Genomic DNA, 27,012 nt, shown 5'->3' on the forward strand with positions numbered 1-27,012 from the left:
TGAGCCAAGCAAATAGAGTCCTTGTTGATTGATTGACTGCTGTTTGTTTAACAGCCCCTCTTTCACCCATGCCCTTCACTGTCTCAGGAGTGAAAGCTGAAACACTTAAGCCTCATATTGATTAATACTTCCCTCTTGTCCCTCACAGACCCACACTGGAGCCTCCAAGTTTAACACTCAACCTATCCATAGGGTCATGTCAAAATCCATAATTTTGGCCCCAAAACTTGCCTTTGACTTATATGTGAGGTCAACTTATAGTTGAGTATATATGGTAATAACAAAAAACAGGCCAAAGTGAGGCTACTTCTGAATAAATGATCCTCTCGTAATATGGCCAGTAGAGCCCACGGAGGAAAGGGCAGAGAACTCATTAAAGGGCCTGGATCTTGATAGACTCATAACAGTTGAACGACACAACATAGATGCATAGAATATTACTGCTACAAAATGCACACCTTCCCTGAGACTACATGTTTTGACTTTGGCACCCCACTTTACAAAAGTGTTGTGAAAAGAATAAAGTTCACTGGCACAGTGTTTTAATCCTTTCCCATCATGTCCTATGCTCCACTGCATGGGGATAGAAACTGGCAATGCTACCCTTTGACTACAGCTCTCTCAGTCCCCCAAAAAACATGCCCTGTGGCCATGGGGGCCAGATTCTTCTGGGAGCTATAATCTGAAAAAAGTAACTTTTCCAGGCTTCAAGTGTGGGTCAGATAAACCACTAATGCAGATAATGCCTTCCATTGCACAATGATAGTCCACTCTCCCCACCCAAAAATCCATTCACAGCCATATTGCCCCTCTTCTCCCCAAATTTCTACTACACACGGCCCAATCTTTACTTTGGTAACCATTTTTCTTTTCATCTTACCAAACATCTGAAACATATTTTTAGTAATCTCAATCCTTTAGAGCTATTTCCCCACCCATGATTGCTACAAAACAATTTATCAGAAGGGAGATCATATCAGACAAACAGTGCTCCCCACCCAACCTCCAGCTCCCCCTGCCATTATTGTATTTTATCCTAAGAGGTCAAGAATTCATTATGGATGGGTGAGCCATGAAAGCAGAAAAACACAAAAAGCTAATTGAAATTAGGGCATTTCAAGCTTTCAGAACACACTATCCATTAGCTTGTCCCAAGAGACCACATCATTTCAAGGTATGGTGTGCAGTAGAGTTAACATTTCTTTTTAAAAAAAATTTAGTCTTGTAACTTACTCTATTTAACCATAATTTTTAAATATAGTAACAGGAAGCAATGATGCTATATGATGTAAAGAGAACCTGCTCTGACCTCCTTATGTTCCAGAAACAAGTGTTTTCCTGTGGCAATTATTGAATAGACTGAAAGCAAACAACACTGATCGCATTTTAAAAAGGATAGAGCTGAATGGACATTGAACCTGGCATAAATCCGCTAGTTTGAATTACATTAGGGCGGGATACAGACCGCCGTTTGAGGCGGTCTCCCGCGGCGCCATTTGCTCCGTGCGGGAGCCGCAGCAGCCAAACCGCGCGGCTCCCGCGCGGAGCAAAAAGAAGCTCCATTTTGGAGCTTCTTTTTGCGGCGCCTTTATGACGTCGCGAGGCGCCGCTGGCACATTCGCGACATCATAGGCGCCGCAACACGTCTGGACGCTATGCGTCCAGTACGTAAAGATGGCGGTGGCCCATGTGGAAGGGGCGCCGCCATCTTGTACGTATTGTATACGTACTAGGGTTAGGGGGTGCGGAAGCACCGCCCTTCCTAACCCTAGTACTATACAATACGTACTATATGGCGGTTTGTATCCCGCCTAAGAAACATTTTAAAGCAGGATAAGGGAGGTGTTTTTGACTAAGGCAAGGGCATCCCTTCTAATGCAGCAATGGTGGGTTTATTAGACACTGGAGATGTTTACACCAATGCTTGAACATTAGCATCATCCTGGCTTTGCTGGCTAGGACCGATGTGGGATGAAGTCTAGCACATCTGGAGAACCAACAGGTTTAGGATTGCCAATCCAGAGCATCCCAAGCCCTGGGGATGGTCCCTAGTGGTTCACAATGGCTACAACCACTTATGATGCCATTAAGCATGGTACATTGTAGCAATGACATTTGCTCAGGTATTACAATTCAATTTATTTATTAAAAAAGAATAGGCAATTCATTTTTTTTTAAAAAAAAACCCACCAAATTCTAAGAAAATGAGAAATATAGTATATCTCTAGCTGGAAATTATGTCTTCACACCTCTACCACTAAACAAAACCCAATCTTCCTTAGCTCTGTTTTTCAGAACCTTTGCAAGTTTTGAAGAATACATGGGACTTGTAGTCTAACCAAATAATTTTTCCATGGCCTGCCTGTAATGATTTTCTGAGAACTGCTTGGAACATATGGGAGTTGTAGTCCAACCAAATAAAATGTTCCAGAAGAAGATTTTTTTAAAAAAAAAACAACTCGCTTTTAATGGATTGTCTCACTAACCACTGCTTCTTACTGTCTCTTTTCTTTCTTTGTAAATCAGGTTGCAGAATCCTCTCTCATCATCTAATATTATAATAATGTTACTGATAATCTCCAAGTATTGAGGGGAAGAAGACATTGTCAGTTATGATAATAGATTATTAAGGCAATAGAACACAACAGGCAATGCACCTGTACATACTGTTTCTATTCAGAAGCAAACTCTATGGCGTTTACAGACCGCCAAATAGTACGTCATCAATACGTACTAGGGTTAGGAAGGGGCGGTGCTTCCGCACCCCCCTAACCCTAGTACGTATTGATACGTACAATGGCGGGCCCTGTTCATACGGCCGCCGCCATCTTACGTATCGGACGCTGATGTCCGTACGCGTCGCGGGCGTTGTGACGTAGTGAGTGCGCCCCTGGCGCCTCGCTACGTCGCAAACGCAACTTAAAAAGAAGCTCCATTTTTTCGGTCCGCGCGGGAGTCGGCCGTTGTGAAGGCTCCGGCTCCCCCGTGGACCTACTGGCGGCGGCAGCAGAGCGCCGCAAACGCAGGTATGTACCCCGCCAAAGTCTGTGTGGTGACCTATAGCGCACTGCCCTCTCTGGCATGCGAAGAAACAGGAGGGTGGGGAAAAAGGAGGAACAGCATGTGTCTGTTCCTCCTCTTCCCCCACCATCCCAGGCCTTCAACTGTCTCCAGGGAGTCCCGCCCTTAGAAGGCAGAAGTCCCACCCCCCCCGAAGTTCTGCCCGTGGAACCAGGTAATACTCAGTGTGAATGTCTCTAAAAGCTTCACCATCACTGTTATGGGTTTAAGGAACTTACTATTTAAATGAAGTGAAGCTAACACAACCTAGTCATGATGTCAAGGTTGAGTTGGGGTGTGTGCAAAGACCACGGGAAGGAAGTGGAAGACGATGAGTGGAGCTAGAAGTATGAGGAAAAGGAGGATGAAACAGCAAAGAGAAAGCAAGCAACAAGCAAGAATGAAGAGCAATGTAGCATAGAGAACTGGGAAGGGAAGGGCAGGGAAGGGGAAAAATCTGGGGGTGGATAGGTGACAACAAGGCAAAGAGGGCATGGAACAGAAAGAAGACCTGAGAAAGCAGGAAGATGATTAGACAGAAGTTGTGATTTGTGGGGGGGGGGGGAGAAAAAATGACAGTGGGGAAAAATCAGAAGACATGAGTTGGGGAAGGAGAAAGTGAAAAGTAAAGGAGAATGGCAGGAGTTGGAAGAGGGAAATGTGTGTGTAGGCAGGTGTTTGCAGAAGGAGGGAGAGTTTAATCAGGAATTGCTCAATTCTCTCAAAAGAAAAGGAATCAACTGCCTAAGCAAAGCTGGAAAAGTTTCAGTGGCCCAATCCATATGTGCCTTTGATGAAGAAAAGAAACTGTACTGTACTTCAACCAATAAGGATATAGTGAGGAAGATGGGAGAAGGTGAGGAGAAGTCACACACACACACACACACACACCACACAGAGTGTCAGTGTTCTTAAGGCAGTTCCATATTTCCCCACACTGATGTTCCCTCCCACTGAGTCTTAGTGCCAATCGTGTTTTCAGAAATTTTGAGGGAAATAGGGGAGGAGACTACATGGACCCTAAGAGTCTAATAGCCTGGAGCGCAGCCCAAACAACAACAACAAAAGGAGCCAGCAACAAACAGTAACACACCTATTGTTTTCAAGACCCTGGTCTCATCTTGCCCTGAGGCATCACTAGGTGGGTATGGGTGGGGGATTCGACCCACCAGGTGACACCCTGGGGGTATGAGACAATGTAGCTCCTTAAATATCTGGGTTTTGGCAGAAATAGTTTGTGGGATTCATCTGGGTCCCTCTAAAATGCTGAATAAATGGTGCGAGTGGGTGAGGCTCACTGCAGGGGAAAGGGGAGGTGCGCCACGAGTTCCCCACATGGATGACACCAACCCTAGTGATACCATTGCCCTGAGGATTAGCAAGAATATCCAGAACACAGAGTCAGGCTTGGCTTTTAGAACCCTAAACAGCTTGCTCATCCTTCTTTCAAAAGTCAACATATCTGGACGGTTATTTAATTACCTATTGCCTGGGAATACTTGGCTTGCCACTTTATGGTCACCTACCTGGGACTAAGTCCAAATGAACTCAACGGGGCTACTTCTGAGAAATTATGTAAAGATTACACATGTTTAATCCAATTGACTGCAACAGTTTTAGGTACATGCCCAAGAGCATAATGTATATTTGAATATCACTGGATCTTCCAATATATGATCTGTATACAATTGTCCAAATTCCTATCCAGCATGCAAGAGACTACTAAGTCCTTGTTTCAAACGGAAGCTGCTTTCAGCTTCCTCTACATTTTCTTTTCCTGTGTGGAACAGTCCAAAATCATCTGCCTACAAATCACCATGGTAGAGTAGAGAAGGGGACAGTGAGCAGGAAGCACACTTCAAAGGAGCCTATCAGGAAACACCAGGTTACTGCATCATAGATCATGGAAGACTGATTAGAAAGAGTTCATGCTGTATCTTTTGAATTAAAACATACCATGGGATCCCAGAAGACATCTGGTTATAAGCCAATTAAGGCAACCTTTGGCACATCATGACTTTAGATGTTTTGTTCTGTGCGAGGAGGGTGCAAACTCTGCCATCAATGGGGTACTGTGCAGTCTGGGGGAATACAGGCTACTGCATAAATATGTTCCTTAAATGTGCTAGCCCTACCTTTCCATTCATGATTAAACCCCATTTTATAAATGCATCAGGGTATTGATCTAATGTCCTGCAAGGATTCCTGAGTAGTTCTACTGGCACATCATATATCATGGTTGAGATATGATCCACTGGTATAGTGGGGCATCTGCTATATCCTATGACAGGGGTCAGCAACCTCTGGCCTGCTGGCCAGATGCGGCCCACGGAGGCCTGCCCACTGGCCCCTGGCTGCTGTTGCTGCTGCCACCGCCGCCACAGCAGCCGCCCGTCATGGCTTTCGCCGCTCTGGGCGCCGCCATTTTGGGCAGCAAAATGGCGGGGAAGGTCGTGCGATACTTCGTCGCCATTTGCTGCCCAAATGGCGGCGCCCAGAGCGGCGAAAAGCCGCAACGGCGGACATGGCGGTAGTGCGGCGGGCCTCTAGGAGCCCGCTGCCATCGCTGGGGCCCTCAGAGGGCTCGAGGGCGGCAGGGGCCTCTGGGAGGCCCTTGCCGTCCTGGGGCCCTCCAGGAGGGCTCCGAGGGCGGCAGGGGTCCTCTGGGGGCCCTTGCCCTCTCTGGGGCCCTCCGAGGGGCTCCGAGGGCGGCAGGGGTCCTTGAGGTGCCTTTGCGTCTCTGGGGCCCTCCAGGAGGGCTCCGAGGGTGGCAGGGGGCCTCTGGGAGGCCCTTTGCCATCTCTGGGGCCCTCCAGGAGGGCTACGACGCGGGCAGGGGGCCTCTGGGGGCCGGTGCCGTCGCTGGGGCCCTCCTGGGGGCCCTCCAGCGCTGGTGGCCCCCACCAGCTTTTTTGCCGGTCTCTGACGGGGCCTGGGGCCCCGTCAGGGCAGCAAAGATGGGGAGGCCTGGCCCCCAGAGGGTGGATGCTTCACCCCCGGCATGCGCCCCCCCGGAGGGTGGAGCTCCACCCCCGGCACGTGTCCCCGCCCGGAGGGTGGAAGCTCCACCCCGGCGCGTGTCCCGCCCCGGAGGGTGGAAGCTCCACCCCCGGCAAGTGGCCCCGCCCCGGAGGGTGAAACTCCACCCCCGGCTTCGGCCCCACAGTCGCCTGAGGGACAGCAACCCGGCCCCGGCTCAAAAAGGTTGCCTACCCCTGTCCTATGACCTCCCCCCCAAAAAAATTAAGGGATCTTATAGGATAGCTCTGTTAGCCATACAACCAAACACAGAGAATTGTGAGGACCTAATGTTGATGAACTACTCATCTCTTATCAACGACCAGGCCTCTAGGGCCTGATGGCAACAGGAGTCTAAACAACATCTCGGATGGATCACAAGTTCATGAGTCCTGGCCTATCTTCTATAACGCTTCAGATTCAAACTATCCCAGAGGGTTAGAAAGGGAATATGTTCTCATTAACCAAAACCACTGTCAGATTATGGTCCAAACAGGGAGCGTACCTCACCCCACAGTGGCAGAATCTCCATTCCCCACTTCCCTGGGCCAATCCAAAGATTTATAGGGTTCTGTTCTCACCAGGTTGTTGAACCAGTGGCTATCTGGACTGCACCACTAGACAGCCAGTAGCTGAGATGAACTGCACACTTCTCCACGCGGAAATACTCATATGTAGAAAGTTAGATGTCAAGAAGAAACGTCTCAGCCTAGCCATCTCATTGACAACCTACTTGTTTATGTGCAGGGATTTTTTTTTAAAAAAATGTATCTGCTTATTTACTTGGAATAGAACTGCATGCATTACAATATGTTATTTGTGTGCTTCCACCTCAATGTGATTGAAGCCATAGCCACCTTAATTTTTCTTATTAATATTTTTCTCCTAAAAATTAAGAGAACATAAGCCATTCTTATAACACACTCATTTGGCTTAAACTTTCAATTAATTCAAGTGACTAGTCTAGCTGATGTTCATTTTAATTACTACCAGGACAATGTGCTCCACTTTCTCTTTATCAGTCCAAATTAGAACAAAGTGGCAAGGAACCACGCCGTGGGGATTTGAACAAGTTTTGCAGGCATCTGGGTCTATTTGTCATACATCTGCCTCATTCTACTTTTCATGTGCAGATCAAGTTTAATCTGATTGGTTCAGCCAGGTGAGAGAGGGTAGCTCACTGGGTTGAGGCACCCAGTTAAGACCAGAAGGAAGGAAGGAAAGATCTTAACCATCTGAAATAGTTTCTTTGATTATGTAAATTCTTCACCAAACTTCAATACTGTAGTTTGACAATCACATTTAAGAAAAAGTAAATTTAAGGCAACAAAGTAAAGAGGGTTCTGTGTGGGTAAGGGTAAGATTATGTGTGTACAAAGTAAGTCATTTCTGACTTATGGTGACACTAAGGTCAACCTTTCATGGGGGTTTCTTGATATGATTTGTTCAGAGGAGGTTTTCCATTGCCTTCCCCTGAGGCTGAGAGTATGTGTGACTTGCCCAAAGTCATCCAGTGGGTTTTATGGCTGAGCTGGGAATTGGACCCTGCTCTCCAGAGTTGTAGTACAACACTCAAACCACTATACCACATTGATTCTTACTACTATTATTCCACTATATCCCCAAAATTGGAACACAGAGAGGTTTATAAATTAATAGAACAGTACAATTAAAAACATATGAAAGTGAGCATTAATTAAACAGAAAGTGAACAGAATTAAACTAGGGCAATAAAAGCTCTTAGAAACAGTACATGTTAAAAGTCAAAAATACTAAAATGCATCATAACAATAAAAATAAAACTACTGTATATATATATACCCTTAAAACTTCAAAAACCAGCACCACACAACACTAAGAGCCCCACCTCAACCTGGCCTATCTTGGGAGGGAGTTCCAGAGACTGGGTACAGCCACCGAGAAGGCCATCTTCCTTGGGCCCACCAAATGAGCTTGAGAAGGTGATGGGCCAGAAAGCAGGGCCTTTCCAGTGTGGGGGCTGCAGATAAAAAAGAGAAGGGGAATAGATAATGTCACCATGCCTACCAATCAAAAAGGATGGGTGAGAGCTCTGGCTCCACTCCATTTCAGGTCCAGGTACCTAAAGCCAGCAACATATTTCTGCACAAGAACTTCTCTCCCATCTGATGAAGTAAGTAAGTAATATTTGTCTACCCTGTCATGATACACCTGCAGCAGTTGCCACCTTATGCCAAATGGCAGGGCTAGTCCCAGTGAGGTAAAATATCCATCTGTATAGGTTCAATGAACTGAACACTTTAGTGTAGACATGGAAATAGTATGGCCTATGGGTCACATGCAGTCTTGGGGATGGAGATATTGAGTGGCCCTTAGAGCTGTCAGAAACCCTATCCTAGATTCTCCCAATACCCGTCCAACAGCTTCACACACAAAAGATAGGCATCTTTCAGGAGTGCTCCTTTTCACGGTGTTGTACTAGATGGCCCCTGTGGCCCACTCCAATTAAGATTCTATAACTCAATGGAATTGGCCAGAAACACCTTCTAGTTGACCTCTTATTCACAAAAAACAAAACAAAACAAAAAAAAAACCTAGCAACAGGGCCTAAATGGGATTGGAAAGAGCTGATTTCCCCCCTCTGACCATCTGTGCCTACACACGCCCTGCTGCAATCAACTCTCTGGTCAGTGGATCCCCTGTTCAAAGTAACTTAGTATTTTAGAACCATATCAAAATATGTCAGCCAACACCACACCAGTCAGGAGTCTTGTATCATCTTGAAGATTAATCAGATTAATTGTACCACTGATAACTATTGTTTTGAAACAATGCAGTGAATGGTTAAAATCATAGGTTCAAAACATACTGCAGAAATAGCCCAGTTTGATTCCACTTTAACCACCTTGGCTCAATGCTAGGGAATTCTGGTAACTGTAGTTCTGTGAGACATTTAGCCTTTTCTGTCAAAGAGCTCTGGTGCCACAATATACTACAATTCCCAGACTGAGCAAAGGCAATTAAAGCAGTCTCAAACTGGATTATTTCTGCAGTGTGTTTTGGACCTTAGGCATGGCCCCAAGACACCTAGGATCATTTGCTACATGATTTTGGTTCACTTACTGTCTCTCTACCTGGCCTACCATCAAATGGTTTATTCTGGAGATAAAAGTGGGGAAGGACATCATATATGTTTTGCCATAAACTGCATGGAGAAAATGTAAAATGGGAATGCAGAGAATATGAAATTAAAGGTTGTTCAATCAGTTGAGATGCAGATGTGTGCAATCTGAAATGGGTGGAATATAATGCAACGTTCAAATGTGATAAAACTGAGTCGATTATTAGTGAGGGAAAGATACCATTGAAAAGCAAGAAGAAAGGAAACAGGCACAGAAAACAATGCAGGAAGAGGGACTATTCTAGGAAACGCAGGAGGAAATAGAGTGAAACAACAAAGGAAAGGCAGTACAACAAGCAGCATGAAATAACTGACCAAAATTACACCCTTGATAAAGTTAGGATTTGTTTCTGGAAGAGTTTGTTCTGACTTTTATTTAGAAGTCCTCTGCAGAAGTACATCAGGAAAGAAAGACAAAATATGCAACAGCTGCAAATCAGCTAAAGTAAAGTAGTTGGGCTTTAGTTTCACTGAGATGCAAAACAAGAGGCAATCTCTGCAGTTTTGTACACTTATTTGTTGCTGCTGTTGTTGTGTGCCTTCAAGTTGTTTCCAACCTATGGAAACCAAGGCACATATATCACAAAGTTTTCTTGGCAACATTAGTTCAGAGTCGGTTTGCCACTGCCCTTTTCTAAGGCTGAGAGAGTGTGACTTGTCCAAAGTCACCCAATGGGGATTTGAACACTGGTCTCCTAGAGTTCTAGTCCTATATTTAAATAATTACACCACATTGGCTCTTTTTGTACATCTATACTCAGTATTAAATCCTATTGAACTGACTGGCCTTAATCCCAGATACATGAATATAGCATTGCAGTGGATGGTTGGAATGTAGTCCCAATCAAAATAAGCTAATTGAGTTAAATGTTAAATTGTGGGTCAACACATAGGTAAATCTCACTAATTTTGTGGGTTTACTCTAATTGGGACTAACAGTAGGGCTCAGGCGTACAACTTTTATGAGGTACAATGGCGGGTTACAGACCGCCATAAAGTAGGTATTCAGTACGTACTAGGGTTAGGAAGGGGCGGTGCTTCCGCACCCCCTAACCCAAGTACGGACTGAGTCCATACAAAATGGCGGCGGCCGTTCCACATGGCTGCCGCCATGATGGCGTGATGAACGCGCCGCCTCCAAACGAGGCGGCGCGGATGTGATGTCATCGCTCCGCGCGAGGGCGCTTAATGCGCCCTTTGTGCGGAGCAGGAAGGAGCTCCGTTTCGGCCCCTTTCTCCTCCTCCCCACCGCCACGGGGTGTCCTTGGGGCTTGAAGCCCCTTTTGCCGCTTCCCCGCAGCCTGCAAAGCGGCGGATCGGGACCTCGGAGACTGCCGGTCTGGCAGCTGAGGCCCCTATACACCGGGGAAAGGCGCGCCTACAGGCCGCCCCAAAGGGGCGGTCTGTAACGCGCCTTAGATGTGTATCTCATTTTGAAGGAATCTGTACCATTCCTCATCCTACCAAGGCATGGGGAGGTGGCATTCTGATCTAAGTCATTTCTTCCTCATAAATTAAAGAACACAGAGATATCCTTGCTCCTGTCTTCATTTGTTATCAAGTACTCCTTAAATAGCACAGTCTTTTGCAAGTTCATTTAGAAATCAGTGCCAGCGTATTAAAGGAGGTTTATTAATAAGAAAACATGGATGGCATCTTAGCAATGCATCGTACACACCTGTGAGGAAATTCAATACTGTCTGAAGTCGAAGGCTTTCACAGCTGGCATCCACAGTTTTTTGTGGGATTTTTGGGCTATGTGGCCATGTTCTGGAAGAACATAGCCATATAGCCTGAAAAACCCACCAAAAGCTATCAATACAGTCTATTTCTTTATTATTTTACATACATAAAAGCCATTTTTCAGGATTATTTTTTCCAAAGTAGCATAGAAAAGAACTTTAAATGCTAAAGAAACAATTCTAAAAACATCGAATTTACTTTTAAAGCCAAAGAACACCATGCCTGAAATCCTGCAAGAAAACTACTGCATTTGTGTAAAAATCACTGTGTAATCATTTGTACTTTCTCATAGTATAAATGCAGTCCCATGTGTAGCCAGTCATTCCCCAATGACACACATAGCTCTCCCTCACTTTCTGCTTAGAGGCAGAGAATAGAGTGGTAACTAATCCTTGTAAAGAGGTGAACTCGGGGCCTTGGTGCCTATTGTACAATCCATCACACAAGTGTGGGCTCCAGTGCAACTACGTTGTCTTATAATTATGCTGGAAGTCCTCCCCCCATAGAGACACTATCTTCTGAGCCAAGCCTGAAGGCCTGCAGCAGTGGGACCCAAGGGCCTGGAAGAGTTTCACAAGTGTGGGGCAACTACAAAAAGGGCTCTGTCTCTTCCTGCCCCCTGAAACCCTGTTGCTCTTATTGGTGGCAACACATATAGGCTCTGCTATGTAACAGAATGGGTAGGGTGCTATGGATGAAGACAGCCACCCTACAAGATTACATTATTAGGGAATAAGCCTCACAGAACACAGAGAGGTCTACTTCTAAGTAAAGGTGCAGACTCTGTAACTCATTCTGGGAAAGTGAGACATTCTGCTTTCCAATAATGGAGTGTATCACATGGGGACCATATCTACCTCCATCCCAATAATGATTAGAACATCCACAATCCTGGAAAAGCTTGCAAATGTGCAAATTAACACAATAACGTTTTAGAGGCTCATTACTAAAGTTGAGAAAGAGTAGAATGTGCATTTGGTACAGATGCGTGTAAATCCCATTGATGGTTTGGGAACCGCATTTTTGTGTGTGCGCACAGAATAATTAGTTGCATTACCACAAGTCACCAGAGCACACATGGCAGCAAACAAAATCACCCAGAGAAATAAACCTTTTTATTTACACAATTTTCTTTCTAAAAACATACTGTACTGTCCCTTACTTGCCCAGAAATGGTATCCAACCCAAGTAGAAAGAACTAAACATTACTAAAAAGATAAGAAAGTTTTTTAAAAACCTCTCAGCAACTGGGCACAACAAAACAGCAAAAGAAGTAAACTTGCCCCAAAGAACCATGGGAAATTTGGCAACAAGTACAAAAACTGTGAAAATCCTATGAATAAACTGCAAATAGTTTTCACACTAGAACAACTACGCAAAAATAAAAAAAGATATTGTGAATGAAACGGAAATGAATTCATGATATTTTCCCAAAAATGACTAATTGCTGGTTCATGTCTCCTTCTGGTCAGATTCTTAGGGTTTTGCGCACAATGTTGTGTGAAAACCATTGTACAATTGTGCCTAATACGCTGGATAATCACAGGTTCTTACCCTTTTCAACTTCCAATTTTCCCCGTGTGATGAACTTCAAGGACTCTTTCCTTTTCCATTGTGTTTCAGATGAAAATTATTCCCCCTTCTCCAACAACATAGAAGCCCAATTGCTTTGTATGGCAAAACAAACAAACAAAAAACAAGAGTCAGCTATTGTGTCCAGTTCTGGGCATCACAATGTAAGCATGTCCAGAGGAGGGTGGCCAAAATGATGAACAGTCTGGAAACCATGCCTTATGAGTAATGATTTAGGGAGCTGGGGATTTTTAGCCTGGAGAAGAGAAGGCTAAGAGATGATATGATAGCCCTGTTTAAATACTGTATGTCAAAGGATGTCATACTGAGGATGGAGCAAGTTTGTTTTCTGTTGCTTCAGAGAATAGGACCTGGAGCAGTGGACTGAAACTACAGAAAGAGTTATTCCACCTCAATATTAGGAGAAACTTGCTGACAGTCAGAGCAGTTCTACTGTGGAACGCTGGAGGTCTTTAAACAGAGGCAGAATGGCCATCGGGGGGGGGGGGGGGGCTTTGATGGTGCATTCCTGCATGGCAGGATAGGGTTGGGCTGGATGGCCCTTGGGCTCTCTTCCAACTCTATGATTCTTTGAAGCTGAACAGTCCAGTGAGAGAGGCAGTAGTGGCATAGTGGTTTGAGTCTTGGACTCTGGAGGCCAGCTTCAATTCCCAGCTTGGCCATGAAACCCTCTGGGTAGCCTTGGGCAAGTCACATGCTCTCAGCCTCAGGGGAAGACAATGGCAAGCCTCCTCTGAACAAAACATGCCAAGAAAAACCCATCATAGGGTTGCCTTAGGGTTGCCATTAGGACCTGAAGGCATACAACCAGCAATGAAACAGTCCACTAAGACAAGGGCCAATTCTCCATTGAATCAAGCTACACCCTGATTTTCTCTCCCTGACTCTCATTATTATTATTATTATTATTATTATTATTTAACAATTTATTATTATTTTATTATTATTTATATAAATTATAAATTATATTATTATTATTATTATTATTATGTATATAATAAAATTATTCATTATTATTTATATCCCACACAACACACAATTAACATAATGAATTCCACAGTCAAATTCCATAATAAAAAACATAATCCCTGTCCCCCCTCCGACTCCCAGAATTCCATAGCCAAGAGCCAGAAAAAGAGTTAAAGCGGTTCCAAAGCGGGTTATTTCTCCAGTGTGGATGCAGCCCAGGCAAACCTCTGCAGAAATCTTGCCAAGAAAGCCCAGTTGTTGTATTGTGCGCCTTTCAGTTAAAATGTGTTCCTGGGAGATTGGCTCCTGCCATCCTCTGAGGCTGAGAGAGTGTGACTCCCCCAACGGGTTCCACATCCAAGCTGGGACTTGAACCCTGCGCCCCAGAGCTGGAGTCCGACACTCAAACCACTCCCCCAGGCTGTCTTTTCCCAGGCTCGCCTTGAGTCAGACACAACAACAACAACAACGAGGAGGAGAAGAAGGGAAGAACAAAGCACATGGAGCGCGTATGTGTCTATCGATGTATCTGTCTCTAGTCCAGTCTTCTGTGAGTGTGTCTTTGTGGTCCATTCAACGCAAGGCAGCGTTTCCAAACCAGGAGAAGGGAGAGGATGAAGCCACTCCACACACAGTCTCACACACACACCCCCACAAACCCACAAACCCACAGAGCCCAGGCCGAAGTTCCCAGGGCCCTGGGGCTCCCCGTCCTCCTCCTCCTCCTCGCCGGCTTTGGGGGCTTTTTTCCTGGGAAGAGCCAGCCGCCCCCCCCCCCCCGAAGGCCAGGCGGGCAAGGCGAGGAGGGAGAGGGAGGCCAGCCCGGGGGCCCCCCAGACCTTCCCTCCCTGCCCTCCTCCTTCTCCGGGTCCCGACTCACCCGAGGAGCCCAGCCGAGGGGCTCTTGAGGGGCTGCTCCTTCTCCCGCCGCCACACGCACCGACTGCGGAGGGAAGGCAAGGCGAGGGGGGCAGATCCCATCCCTCTCGCCACAATAAGAATGCCCCACAATAGTGCCAGCCCAGCCCTCCGCTCCCTGCCACGGCTCTGCCTCCCCGGGGGCTGCCTGGCAGGGAGGCAGGGAGGGACCCACAGGGAGCCTCCCCGAACAGCAGCCAGGGGCAGAGGCAGAGGACCCGCTCCCGGACGCTTGGGCTGCGGCTGCGGCTGCGGCTGCTGCTGCTGCTTCCCTGGGTGCAGGCGTCCAAAGGCGCCTCCTCCTCCGCCTCCTCAGGAGCCCCAGGCTGGGCAGAGGAGAACCTGCGCCAAGGAAGGAGGGAAGGAAGGAAGCCTCTTCTGTCAGCCACCTGGGAAGGAAGGAAAGGAAAGGTTTTCTCTCTGCCTTCCTTACTTCCCAGGTGGCTGACAGAGGCTTTCTTTCTTTCTTTCTTTCTTTCTTTCTTTCTTTCTCTCTACCTTCTTTCCTCCTTGGCGGCTGACAGAAGAGGCTCTTTCTTTTCTTCTTTCCCTCTTCCTTCCCAGGTGGAACGTAGGACATGAGCCAAGTAAAGGGGAAAGCACTCCTAGAATTGCCAACCCAAATGGGAGGACATTCAAGAAAAAGGGAAGGACGTGACCAAAGAAAATGTATCAGTGTTATCACAGTTTTATTCTGCAACTTTGTCAAACACCAGGCTGGGGCAGGCTGGCAATGTACAGTACATGGATGGCACTAATAGAAATAAACGTCGTCGTTGTTGTTGTTGTATTAATAATGGCCCAGGGTGGCCCAGTGGCTTGAGTGTTGAACTAGGACTCTGGAGACTAGGGTTTGAATCCCACTGGGCCGTGGAAACCCATTAGTAACCTTGGGCAAGTCACACTCTCGCAGCCTCAAAGCTGGCTCTCTGAGAAATTGCCAAAAGAGAACCTGCGATAGGCTCGCCTAAAGAGCCATCATAAGTTGGAACCAATTGAATGCAACAACAACACAGCCAACAAACTGTGGCAGTTTCAAGCCAAAGATTTGTGTTATGTCTGTGTGTGTAGGTGTGTGTTATGCGCGTGGTGACTTATGGTGACCCCCATGAGTCTGACAGGATTTTCCTAGACAAGGAAGAAAGGTCTCCAGTAGCTCCAGGGAATTAGACATCTTTCTGGGCATTACTGCTTTCCCACAAAAAGCTTGCTACCAGGGGCTCAAATAATAATGGAAAGAAGAGTAATGCCAAGAGATCTTGCCACTACCTTGAGGCTAACTGAAAAGAATGCACAACAACTTTCATTTATATCCCACTTCATACTGCACTAAGCATTCCCTAAGCGTTTTATAACTATAAGCTAAATGGCCCTAACAAGCTGGGTCCTCATTTTAGTGACCTTGAAGGATGCCAGGCTGAGTCAAACCCTGAGCCCTGGCTGGGATTGACTCACAACCATGTGGTTTGTGAGTGAGTAGCTGCAGTACTGGCATTTAACCACTGCACGCACCACCAGGGCTCCAACCGACTTAGGGTAGTCAAGTTGGGTCTACAATCCTCAGGTGCACCATACTGATTTTTCAGACTAACAGGGCGGCCTGTCTTTAAATGGAAAGGCCCAGAACAGATGAGCCAAATGCACAGTGCTGGCATTGTTTAGGGTTAGGGACCATGCACCAACCGCACGGTCACTAACCCTAGCATGTTGCAGTGGCGTATGTAATGGTGGTGTCCTGTCCATACAGGTGCTGCTATTTTGACATAAGCAATGTGCAGTGTCCACATGTCACTGTGCATCGCTTATGTAATGAGTGTGCCATCGTGTGCACACATTATGCCTGTCCAGCGGCACAAAAAGAACCCTTTTTTTTCCGGGTTCTTTTTATCCCGATGGATGCAGCATGGTCTGGTGGCTATGGCATCCCTCTGGAGGGGAAAAGGCTGCCAGCAGGTCACCCTTTGGGACAGTCTGTCCCACGCCAAAGAACAGTATGCAAAGGGATCTTGTAGCCTCTTGAGACTTACTAAAAGAAAGGAGCTGGGAACGTGCACAATGAGTCTACTTCCTCAGATGCATTGGGTGGAAGTGGACCAGCCTACAAAAGCTTATGCTGCAATGTATTTCACTCAGCTTCCAGGGGCTACAAGGTCCCTTGGCATACGATTTTCCAGAGTAGCATGGCTAGGTGTTTCAATGGAGGTAACAGGGGATAGGTTTCCACCACAAAAAAAGGAAGAGCCGGCAACATATTTTAGCAAACTTGTGTTTGAAAACTGACAAATGTGCCAGAAATTCTGGAAGACGTTTAATTCTCATAACATGTGAAATGAAACAATCAGGTCAGATAAGCCTTGTAAACAAAAATGTTTTAGCCCTTTTAGATACCTCTGTAAGACTTCTTCCAAAATGCATCCAAGAATGTGTTTTTTTTCTTTACCCTCTGTTTTTCTTATGTTTCTGTTTTGATGGTCAAAAGTAAAGGTCTACGTTTTGTTTTTAAATATTGGGTAGGTTGGTGAGGCAGGCTTATCTGCTCTTGCTTCCCTCTCTGTTTTGCTGTTCACACACACCCAGTAGGGGATTCTAGAGGCAGCCGCTGTTTAACTTGCCAGTTGTAGGCAGGAAATTACAGCTACAAGCAGCAAGGGTACAATCCAATTTTTCCAGTTCTAGTTGTTTGCATTGTTTACTGCAGACACACTGCTGCAACATGACCCTCCCAATGCTGCTTAAAAACTTCCAGATAGGTAGAAACAAGGAAGAAAGGGGGCCTGGAGAGCAAAAAAGACTTGGGAGCCAGGGTTGTTGTAGCTTGTTAGCATTGAACACAACTCTGACTACCAGGGTTTGAATCCCTGCTTGGCCATGACACCTAGTCACACTCTCTCAGGGCAGGGTTGCCAAGGCAGGACCTCCAAACTGGGACAAATGTAGGGCAACATTTCAAATGTAGACACGTTTTAAAAATGGAGGACACATGAAAAATTGATATTTTTTTAAAAATGTTAATATAAAGGATGTTTCTTAGGCATGCTCAAAATGGGGACATTTGGCATTATTCCTAGACAGAAGGCTGAAAATGTACTTCTCTTTCTGGCCAAACACCCCCCCCCACCCAATTCTTCAAGAAAATTTCCCACTTCAACAGGCATAGCATTTGCAAGACCACAGGCAGTCCCTTGTACCATTGCAAACTACATTTCCCACTTCCAAGCAGGCATAGCATTTGCAAGACCACAGGCAGTCCCTTGTGCCATTGCAAACTACATTTCCCACTTCCAAGCAGGCATAGCATTGTGCAAGATCACAGGCAGTCCTTGTGCCTTAGAAAACTACATTTCCCACTCCCAAGCCTCTTAGGAATTCCCCCTCCACCTTTTCTTGCCCCCTCCAACCCCTCTTTTTCCCAGTATGTCTCAACTTGGGAGGGATTTTAGGGACAGATCCAAAGCCTTTTTTTTCTAATGGGGGAAAGCCTTGAGAAGCCCTGGACCCCTGAGAAGAAGAGAGGGGGCTTAGAGAGAGGAAGAAAGAGAAAAAGAAGATGAGGAGGGGGAAAAAAGGAAGAAAAAGGAGAGAGGAAGAGGAGAGAAGAAAAAAAATGGAACAATAATAAGAAGAGAAGGAGGGGAAAGCGAAAGGGGGAAGCAGCAGCTCGCCTGAGTGTAAATTCCTCCCTGCTCGGATGTTACCCAAATAAGGAAGCAGAGGGCTGGCCAATAGAGGCAGGGCAGTGCGCAAACCCCGCCCCTGCTGGGTTCAGTCGTCCTGCTGCTGCTGCTCCAGACATGCTTCATCCACCGGCAGCACTCTCTAGAAGGCAGGCAGCAGCCCTGGGAGCTCAGAGTTGGGCAGCCACCCGGGGGCGGGACGGGACCGGCACGCCCCCAGGGGGCGGGAAAGTCCCACCCACCAGCGTGAAATGGCAAGCCTATCTCAGGGGAAGGCCATGCTAAACCTCCTCTGAACAAATCTTGCCACAAAACCCCATGATGGTTCACCAAAGTCACCATAAGGCATTAACTCAGATATGCCTGTACTCAGCAATAATTTGTGGCATTGCCATGTTCTCAGAGTGACCAGCCAGAGTGACCTTAAAATAAAGCCTATAGCACCATTCTACCCAGACCGAAATCTGTTAGGCCATATTTTATTTATTTTTCTTTAGGTTTATATCCCGCCCTTCAGCCCTAATGGCTCTCAGGGCGACTTACAATTATTATTTTAATCAGACAGTTCCCTGCCCTCAGGCTACAATCTAAAAGACACGACACAAAAGGAGAAGGGAAATGGTGGAGGGAAAGGGATGAGGTCCAGTGGTCTTCTCTCCCTCTGAGGCCTGGACCAAAGCAGATGGATGGAGGGAGGGCTCTTCCTTCTTCCAGGCTAGCCCTGATGGAGCTGGACCTGCCTGGTGAACTCCCTCTCAGGCCAGCGGATGGCAATGATGGAGGGCAGAGTCTCCTTCCGCTCAGGCCGGCAGATGGCAGTTATGGAGGGCAGAGTCTCCTTCCTCTCAGGCCGTGGTGTATGGTGCCTCTTAACTTGGCATCACTTCAGGCATGGGCTTCATTAGGGGATGCACAGGTGAGGGATACACCAGGTGATAGCCTGAGGAGAGGAATGACACTACACTACTTTCCAAACATCTGCCTTTTGGCAGAAATTGGCTGTGGCATTTGCCGCATCCCTTTAAAAATCAGGAGATGGTATGAGGATGGAGAGGTTCATGGGAAGAGAGAAAGGAGAGGCCCTAAATTTTTTAAAAGTAATTAAATGTAATTATTTTTTTTAAAAAATCTTTTAAAATTTTCTTTAAAACTTACCAGATTTTCACTGTCACCACATGAAACTTTGTACATGTAAATACATTGTTGTTTGATGTTGATAGTCTGAGTATTGCAATGTAAAGGAATAATTTTAATATGCTAGTTGTTAATGTTACAACTATTACCATTACATTCAACGATATATGGGAATTACGATTTATCAAAACATTAGAACAAATCAACAGTACAAGGATTCTGTATAGTGTGGCATGGGAGGAGGTCAATGGAGGGGGTGGCACCAGAGCTACCTCACTGGGTGATGTTTCTGACTTCAGAGTCTCAGCATGGTTCAATCTGGCTTTTATGTTGGTGGTGAACATTTCCACTTCATCAAGATTTTGCATTTTGTAGCCCCCAATAGTGTGTGCATTGCATTGAGAGCATCTGCCCATTCACTGGCAACCCCCCAACCTATCTCCTGGGTTGGTTCTGAGCATGGAGAGAGAGACCCTCTGGGCGCATTAGCCTGATGCAGTCCACAAAGGAGCCAAAGCTTTAACTTCTCCCTCTCATTGGGGAGCACAGACAAGAGCAAAGCCTTTTTTTGTCACAAAACTGGTGAGAGATCAAAAGGAGATTTCCTTGTGGTCCAATTACCTTTTAATCTCACCTTCCTACTGAGAAAATAGGTGGTTAATGTCCCTCAAAAAAACAAAATCAAAAAAACAACAAAACCAATACTCAGTAAATACCAGGGTACTGTAATTTAAAAGGGCCATTTTGAAAGAGACATCCCACATCTTTTCATATAAGAGTGGGAACTGATTGCAACTATTAGTTCCACAATCGAGGAGCATCATAGAAGAAAGTCAGTGTTGATACTGAACACCACTGCCTGTCATCAGCCATGTGCCATAAGTGAAGACAATTCCATTGCATGTCAACTATTGGATGTTGGTATGAAACACAGATATGAATCATGAGGCTAGTGTTCAGACTGTGCTGCTCTCTCTGGGAAATGCAGTAGGGACAGAAGTGAATCCATGCCCAGTGATCAAAAGCAAAAGTATGAGTAGAACAGAGAGATCTATAGCACTTTTGACCAAAAGTCTTTGATCAAATGCATCTAAAGATGTAGGCTGAAGTCTATGAAAGCTCATGCTGTCAACTTCTTTCTTTCTTAGTTCTCACAGATGCTACAAGATCTCCTACATATTGATTCTACAGACTAACATAGCTATATCTTTGAATTCTATGAGCAGAATAGAATTTGCTGTGGAACAAAAGCACCATTCCGATCTTGAAGTAAATTTCTCCTGGATATTTAGTTTAATGCTAAAATACAAATGAAGAGCCCGATTTCCCATTTGAACACACTCTTGGTTTGGATGTTCTGCACATGGACTGATGCAAGGGGGGGGGGGAGCACTGCATTGTAAGGAAGAGAAAAAATCCAGTGGCAGATTTGTCACTCTTAGTATGTATATTCAGTTCAGCACAACCAGATTATCTATAAAAGCGCACTGTTTGGGAGAGAAAACAGAGGGGCAGAATAAAAAAAACTAGTAGAAAGAAATAAAAATAGAAGCATTTATGTTGGTCTTTATCAGAGTGACATGGGTTCCATGTACCAGCTCTGGTACAACAGTTGAAGCAACTCATTCAAAACCACAAGAGGCAGGGATTTTAGTTGTCTATACAACTTCCTCCATGGGATCTATATTTTGTTCCCTTCATGTTTGCTTTCATCAACTTTAAAGGGATTTTTAACATTTAAACTGCGTTTAGTTTGTGGTAGAGGTGGCATTTTAAACAATTGCTGTTATCTATTCCAATCTGAAATACTGGGAGTGGGGCAGGGCAGGGGAGAAGAGATTGATTTGTGTTGTGACAGAAAATGATTTTTTAAAAAGTTTTTTTAAAAAAAAATATATATAATAAGTCATCTTGGAAAAATCGTTTTGAAAGGAGCAAATTCATCCATTTAAAAAAAAATGAAAGAAATACACACAAAAGAGAAGTAAAAGTACTTGTACACACAGAGAGCCCAAGGTTAATTCCAGTTGGTCCAGTATGTTGGGATGCAACATAACAGCATCTGGAGAGCATGGAGGGCTGAACCTAACACTAGAATGGTCTTATGGTATCATTTATATGGAGACAACATGTCTTCCAGTAGCAGTACTGGGGAACAGGAGAGGACTTTTGCCTTCATACTGGACAGGGGCTGGCAGTGTGTGTGTGGGAGGGGAGGGGAGTGAAGCTACCCTAGACAGCCTGGGTGGGGCCTGAGTCCCCCCCAAATGATCTGTCTAAACCAGTGCTTCTCAATTATTTTGTCATGCCCCCCCTAGGAAGAAGAAAACATTTCGCGCCCCCCACGCGACTGTAAATATATCATGTCCCACTCACAAGCACGCTTAGCATTTGAAACAGAACAGGCAGCCTCGTTGTGCCGGCAAAACTACATGTCCCACTCACAAGCACGCTTAGCATTTGAAACAGAACAGGCATTCTCTGGAGGGTTTCCCACAGGGTTGCAAATCGACATACTCCAGCTCCCAGAATTCCATAGCCTTGAGACATAGAAGAGTCGGGCTTTGAGTTCTGGTCCCCACAACACACTCCGCTCCCAGAATTCCATAGCCTTGAGTCAGAAAGATTTAAAGCATTGCCAGTCAAAACTGGGTTACTTCTCCAGTGTGGATGCAGCGTGATGGGCTCCCTCCTGGGCTCCCTTTTGCCTCCCCCTCAGCCCCCCCCCATGGCCCCCACAGTCCTGCCTTCCCTCTTGTTGGGAAATGCAGGCCTGGCCAAGGGGGGAGTTGGGCACACAACAACAACAACAACACAACAGAGGAGGAGGGGGAGGGGGAGAAAAAGAAGGGAAAGGAGAAAGAAGAAAGGGAGAAGAAAGAAGAAGAATAGGAAAAAAGAAAAAAGAAGAGGAGGAGGAACAGGAAGAAAAGAAGAAGGAGGAGGAGGAGGGGGAAAGAGGAAGAGAAAGAGGGGAAGAAAAATAGGAGGAAGAGGAGGGAAGAGAAAGAGGGAGGAAAAGAAATAAGAGGAGGAGGAGGGAGGGAAAGGAAGAGAACGGGGAAAAGAGAGAGCGCTTGCCTGCAATTTGCAAACCTCTCCAGGCTCCAGCCTTGGGCCCGCGCGAGGCTCGAAGAGGAAGCTCCTCCTCTTCAGGCTGGCTGGCCAATGGGGAAGACTGGAGCTGGGGCGGCTCCTGCAGCAGGAGCAGGCTGTCCAGCCATTGGCCAGGCAGCCTGAACAGCAAGAACCTCGCGCCCCCTCTTACGGAGCCTCGCCACCCCCCTGGGGGGTGCGCCCCACTATTTGAGAAACACTGGTCTAAACTAATTGGTCAAAATAGCTATGTCCCACAAGCTCCATGGAAGAAAGGCCAGAGGGCTCAGGATATGAAGGTTACCAGTGTTGCTCAACACATCTGCCACATCAGCCAATAGGTAAGGTGGATGTGTGGACAAGGATTTGAACAAGGATGAGTTGGAATGCATGCAGACTCTGTTGCTGTTGTATTCCCAATAGCCTCGTACAGCTTAAACCTAATTTTAACTTTATTCTGCTTTTAAAACATTGTACACGCATCCCTCCCAATTTGTGGGAGACCCGTTCCGTATCCTCCCGTGAATTGGAAATATTGCAGATATTTAAGCCTCGTTTGTTATTCAAGCCTCAATTTGTCCATCCCCGCTTGACGTCCACGAAGGAACAAAATCGCAGATCCCAAGTCCATGAACGGAGAGGGATGAGTGTATACTGAACTGTGAATCCCATGCTTGGAGAAAGATTGGATATAAATAAAATAAAATAAAATCATACAACGGTCTGCTCAAGAAGTCAGGCTCACAAAATACCATAAAAGTCTAACTCACAAAAGCAACAGAGAACAAATAAACCAAGTCAAGGTATAAATATAAAATAAGTGTATACCAAATATTCAAAGATATCATAAATCTATTAAATAATCAACTGATACATTTTTTTTAAAAAAAGGACACAATTTAAAGTTAAAAATAGCAATAAGGTGAGGGAGAAAGTCCATAAGGAATAAATGAATAACTGAAAGAAAGTAGATGGCCAAAGGTCTTGGCAGGTCTTCATTCAAACAGAGGTCCAACACATTTCAACCAATGGTCTCCCTCAATGGCCAGTGAGATTCTTATATTTTTCAGTTCTTTTCTCCAGACCAAAGCTGACACATCAGTATAAATTCTTATAGAATAAAAATGGTTCTTCTTCTTCACTACTCAAAGCTTAATTCTGTTTTCCACTATTAATTCAGTGGCAGTAATTCCCAGGTAAGTGTGCTGTGACAATTACAGCCTTACATGACCCAGGTGAAAGTACAGCTCTTCGAAAGGAGTCATTACCAGTGAAGGGGTCACATCTCTACTCTTCCCCAGTACTAAAATCTCTACAAACATACATCCTAAAGGTTTCAGTGGGTACAGGATTGCAATCTGAATGACATCTTTGAATTCAGTGGTTTTACAAGCACACACATGTTCTCAGCATTCTGGCCTTGCAATCAAAGTACCAATTAGTATTATTGGATAATAGTGCCATCTTTAGAACAGAAATCAGTCATGGAATAGTACTTTCCTATTATCTCATCAAAGTTATCACTCAGCTGGATTCCATCAGATAATCTTAGACATTTATCTTGTCACTCAACAGGGAGACAAAACTATAGATCTTGGACATTTTGAGGTAGGGAAAATAACTGCAGATAAATTGTAAGTTTGTAGCATGGGAATTTATTGTGCTATTCAGCTGTGAAATGATATATCTCAAGTTTTCTGGTCCTTATTATCTTGTCAATTTGGCAAGTGACAACTAAAGAAGAAAGATTGTACAAGGACGGGTACAAAGAGACCAGTTGTATGTATCAAAATAGTGAAATCTATAGGGATAGTTCTGGCTTTCCTGAAGAGGAATTTTGCAATAAACCTAAATGGCACTGCCAGGTTATCTTTATTCTATATTAGTTAGCAGGTCACACAAATATTTGACTCTTTTATTGATTGACTCACTGTCCCACTTTTCATCTGAAAACAGTCTTCAAGATGGCTCACAGTACAACAGTTGAAACACAAAACAATTAGAAATACAGAAACACAAATTTACCAACTTAAAACATATCAGTAAAGAAAATACAACACCCTTAGGGTTAAAGCTTTCCCCTCAGCAACCAATCCACTGCAAAAGCTTTTCTGAATAAAACGGTCTTTGCCTACATGGAGGGAAAAAGGAAAACGGAAAAAGGAAAGTCTAATATCTTTAGGAATAATATTCTGCAGCCTAGTAGCAACTGCCAAGAAGATCCTACCTTGCCTTTTTATCAGACGTATTGTTATTATTATTATTATTATTATTATTATTTTAAAAAGTTTTAATACAAAAAAAGGAAGACATACAAAGAAGACAAACATAATATGCATGTATATATCTTATATATACTCGATAAATACATCTCCTAATATGGTAACATTAATCTCAAAGGATATATATATCAATAGTTTCCTTAAAATATATTCCTTCTTTTTTAAGTGGTTATACATATGATCTTATTCCTGGTAGTATATATAAAAATTAAACTTCCTGCTTCGACAGGTGAACCCATTCAGAATACCATTATTTGACTGTAATTTTGTCATTATTTCTGTTTTCTCCTATTTTAATTCTTGCTTTCTACAAATGAGAGAAAGGAAAGAAAATACAAAAGAGAGGAATAATTCAAAGAAGAAGACTTTTTTCCCATGGGGGTTTTGCCCATTGACTGGTTACGTTATTTTTCCTAAAATTAAATATCTATCTTTACTTGTAAAGTCCACTGTGGCAACTTATAATTAATCTAACACTTTACAATGTCATCATTACAATTTCATCATGTGTGCTATGAAGCACTTATTAATTACACAATCAACAATCTTTCGAGAAACTAGTTGTCAAGGGACCCCATTTATTATTCTAAAAACCCAAATACCTGCTTCCATTTCTCCAAAAATTTGTCTGATTTTTCATTTCTCAGTTTTTTTGTCAGTTTATCTAACTCTAATAGTTCTTCAAACTTCAATAACCAATCATCAACCTTTGGAACTATTTTGCTTTTCCAAAATCTAGCATACAACACTCTTGCAGAGCAAATCATATAAAATAGAACACAACCAAATTTCTTTTCCAAATCCTCATTGATCATGTTTAACAGAAATAGTTCTGGTTTATTTTCAAGTTTTATACTTAATATCTCATTTATTGTTTTACGTATAGCGGACCAGAATTTTTTTGCCTTTTTGCATTTCCACCAAAGGTGGCATAAAGTCTCTTTCTTATTTTTACATTTCCAACATCTACTACTATGTTTCCCATATATTTTGCATAATTTCACAGGCATATCAGACATATTGTTGAGAGTGACAGAACTGAGAGGATTACTTCTATCAAAGTTTTCAAAGCCTAGGCAGGCTTGTATGGAAAAATAAGGTCTTTCAAACAGCCTAGACCAGCGATTCCCAAATGTTGGTCCTCCAAGTGTTTTGGACTTCAACTCCCAGAAGCGCCAATCAGCTTGGTCAACAGTCAGGAATTGTAAGAGATGAAGGCCAAACATCTGGAAGGCTAAAGTTTGGGAATCACTGGCCTAGATCAGACGTTTTAGTGGTTTTGAATAGGCCAGCACTTTGAATTGTTCCAAGAAATAGACTGGTATCCCAGTGAAGCTGAAGACTTACTGATTCCCTTTAACAAACACTTTGGTGCCACAATAAAACTACGGTTCCCAGAATTCGATAGCATTCAGTCTTTAGTAATACCAGGTTACCAAGTTTTTCAAATAGCAATAAGGGGTGGTTGAAATTTGTGGCATGCAAGGGTAACAAACAGAAAGTAGTTATTAATTAGCTTGTGTGCTATTTAAATGCCAAATGAAAGTATTTCAGATGACTTGGCCATGCGATTCTCTACAAAATTAACACACTGTCTATATTCATAAATTACATGATGCACACTTTTCTGTCCAAGTCCAAACTCCAAAATATAGGATTTTTGGCATCTTGTTCAGTCTATCTGAAAGGAAAAGCTTTCCAACCTTCAAACAGGGGATATACCATACAATAAAGGATAGCTATAAGAGGGAAGGTTTCCAAATACTCAGATAAGGAATACCCCTTTATAATAAGAGAAACCTGGCAAATTTGGTCTTGGCTGACATGTCCCATGACTCAGGAAGAGGCAGCATCTCAGACTAATCTATTCAAGTAAACTATTTTCTTCCCTCACATACTATTTTACCCTGCCTTGGCTGAGCCTGGAAGTTCATGGAGTATAGTAATAAGAAAATGCTGGTGCTTCATGACAGCTGAAGAATCTGGTATTGTTTGGAAAGAGTCCCAGTCAAATGTGTGATGCAAAAATTTGGAAGCAATCCAGAGACTGGTGAAGAAATTCATGGGCAGCCAGTTCCATATCCCAGCTCATATAATGCAGTGTCTTGGTTATACACTACTCTTTTTGGTTGGGTGAACAGCTTTAGTTGATACTTTGATGCTAAAAGTATGCATCCTTTGGCTTTCCACACATAATCTTAAATCAACGTTAAAAGAGTACTTTCTCTAAATGGTTTCTAAAGGTCAGGTAACATTTATAGCTGTGGACATAAATATGCTTTATCTATTTTACTGCTACATTATTATCACTTTTTTATTTAAAAAAAAGAAGAGCTCTATAACATATTTTTTGCCTGCGGGGCAA

General features: G+C 44.3%; 1 protein-coding gene across 1 annotated transcript in view; it reads right to left on the bottom strand.

The window, feature by feature from the left end:
- FRMD4B (FERM domain containing 4B) overlaps positions 1-14,663 on the bottom strand; it is a 291,444-nt gene extending 276,781 nt beyond the window's left edge. Inside the window, exon 1 of the mRNA XM_042451936.1 lies at positions 14,424-14,663. The gene's annotated coding sequence lies outside the window, so the exon portion shown is untranslated. The remainder of the gene's footprint in view (positions 1-14,423) is intronic.
- Between the last annotated feature and the right edge of the window lie 12,349 nt (positions 14,664-27,012).

Source organism: Sceloporus undulatus, chromosome 2 (assembly GCF_019175285.1).
Source record: "Sceloporus undulatus isolate JIND9_A2432 ecotype Alabama chromosome 2, SceUnd_v1.1, whole genome shotgun sequence".
Classification (NCBI taxonomy): Eukaryota; Metazoa; Chordata; class Lepidosauria; order Squamata; family Phrynosomatidae; genus Sceloporus; species Sceloporus undulatus.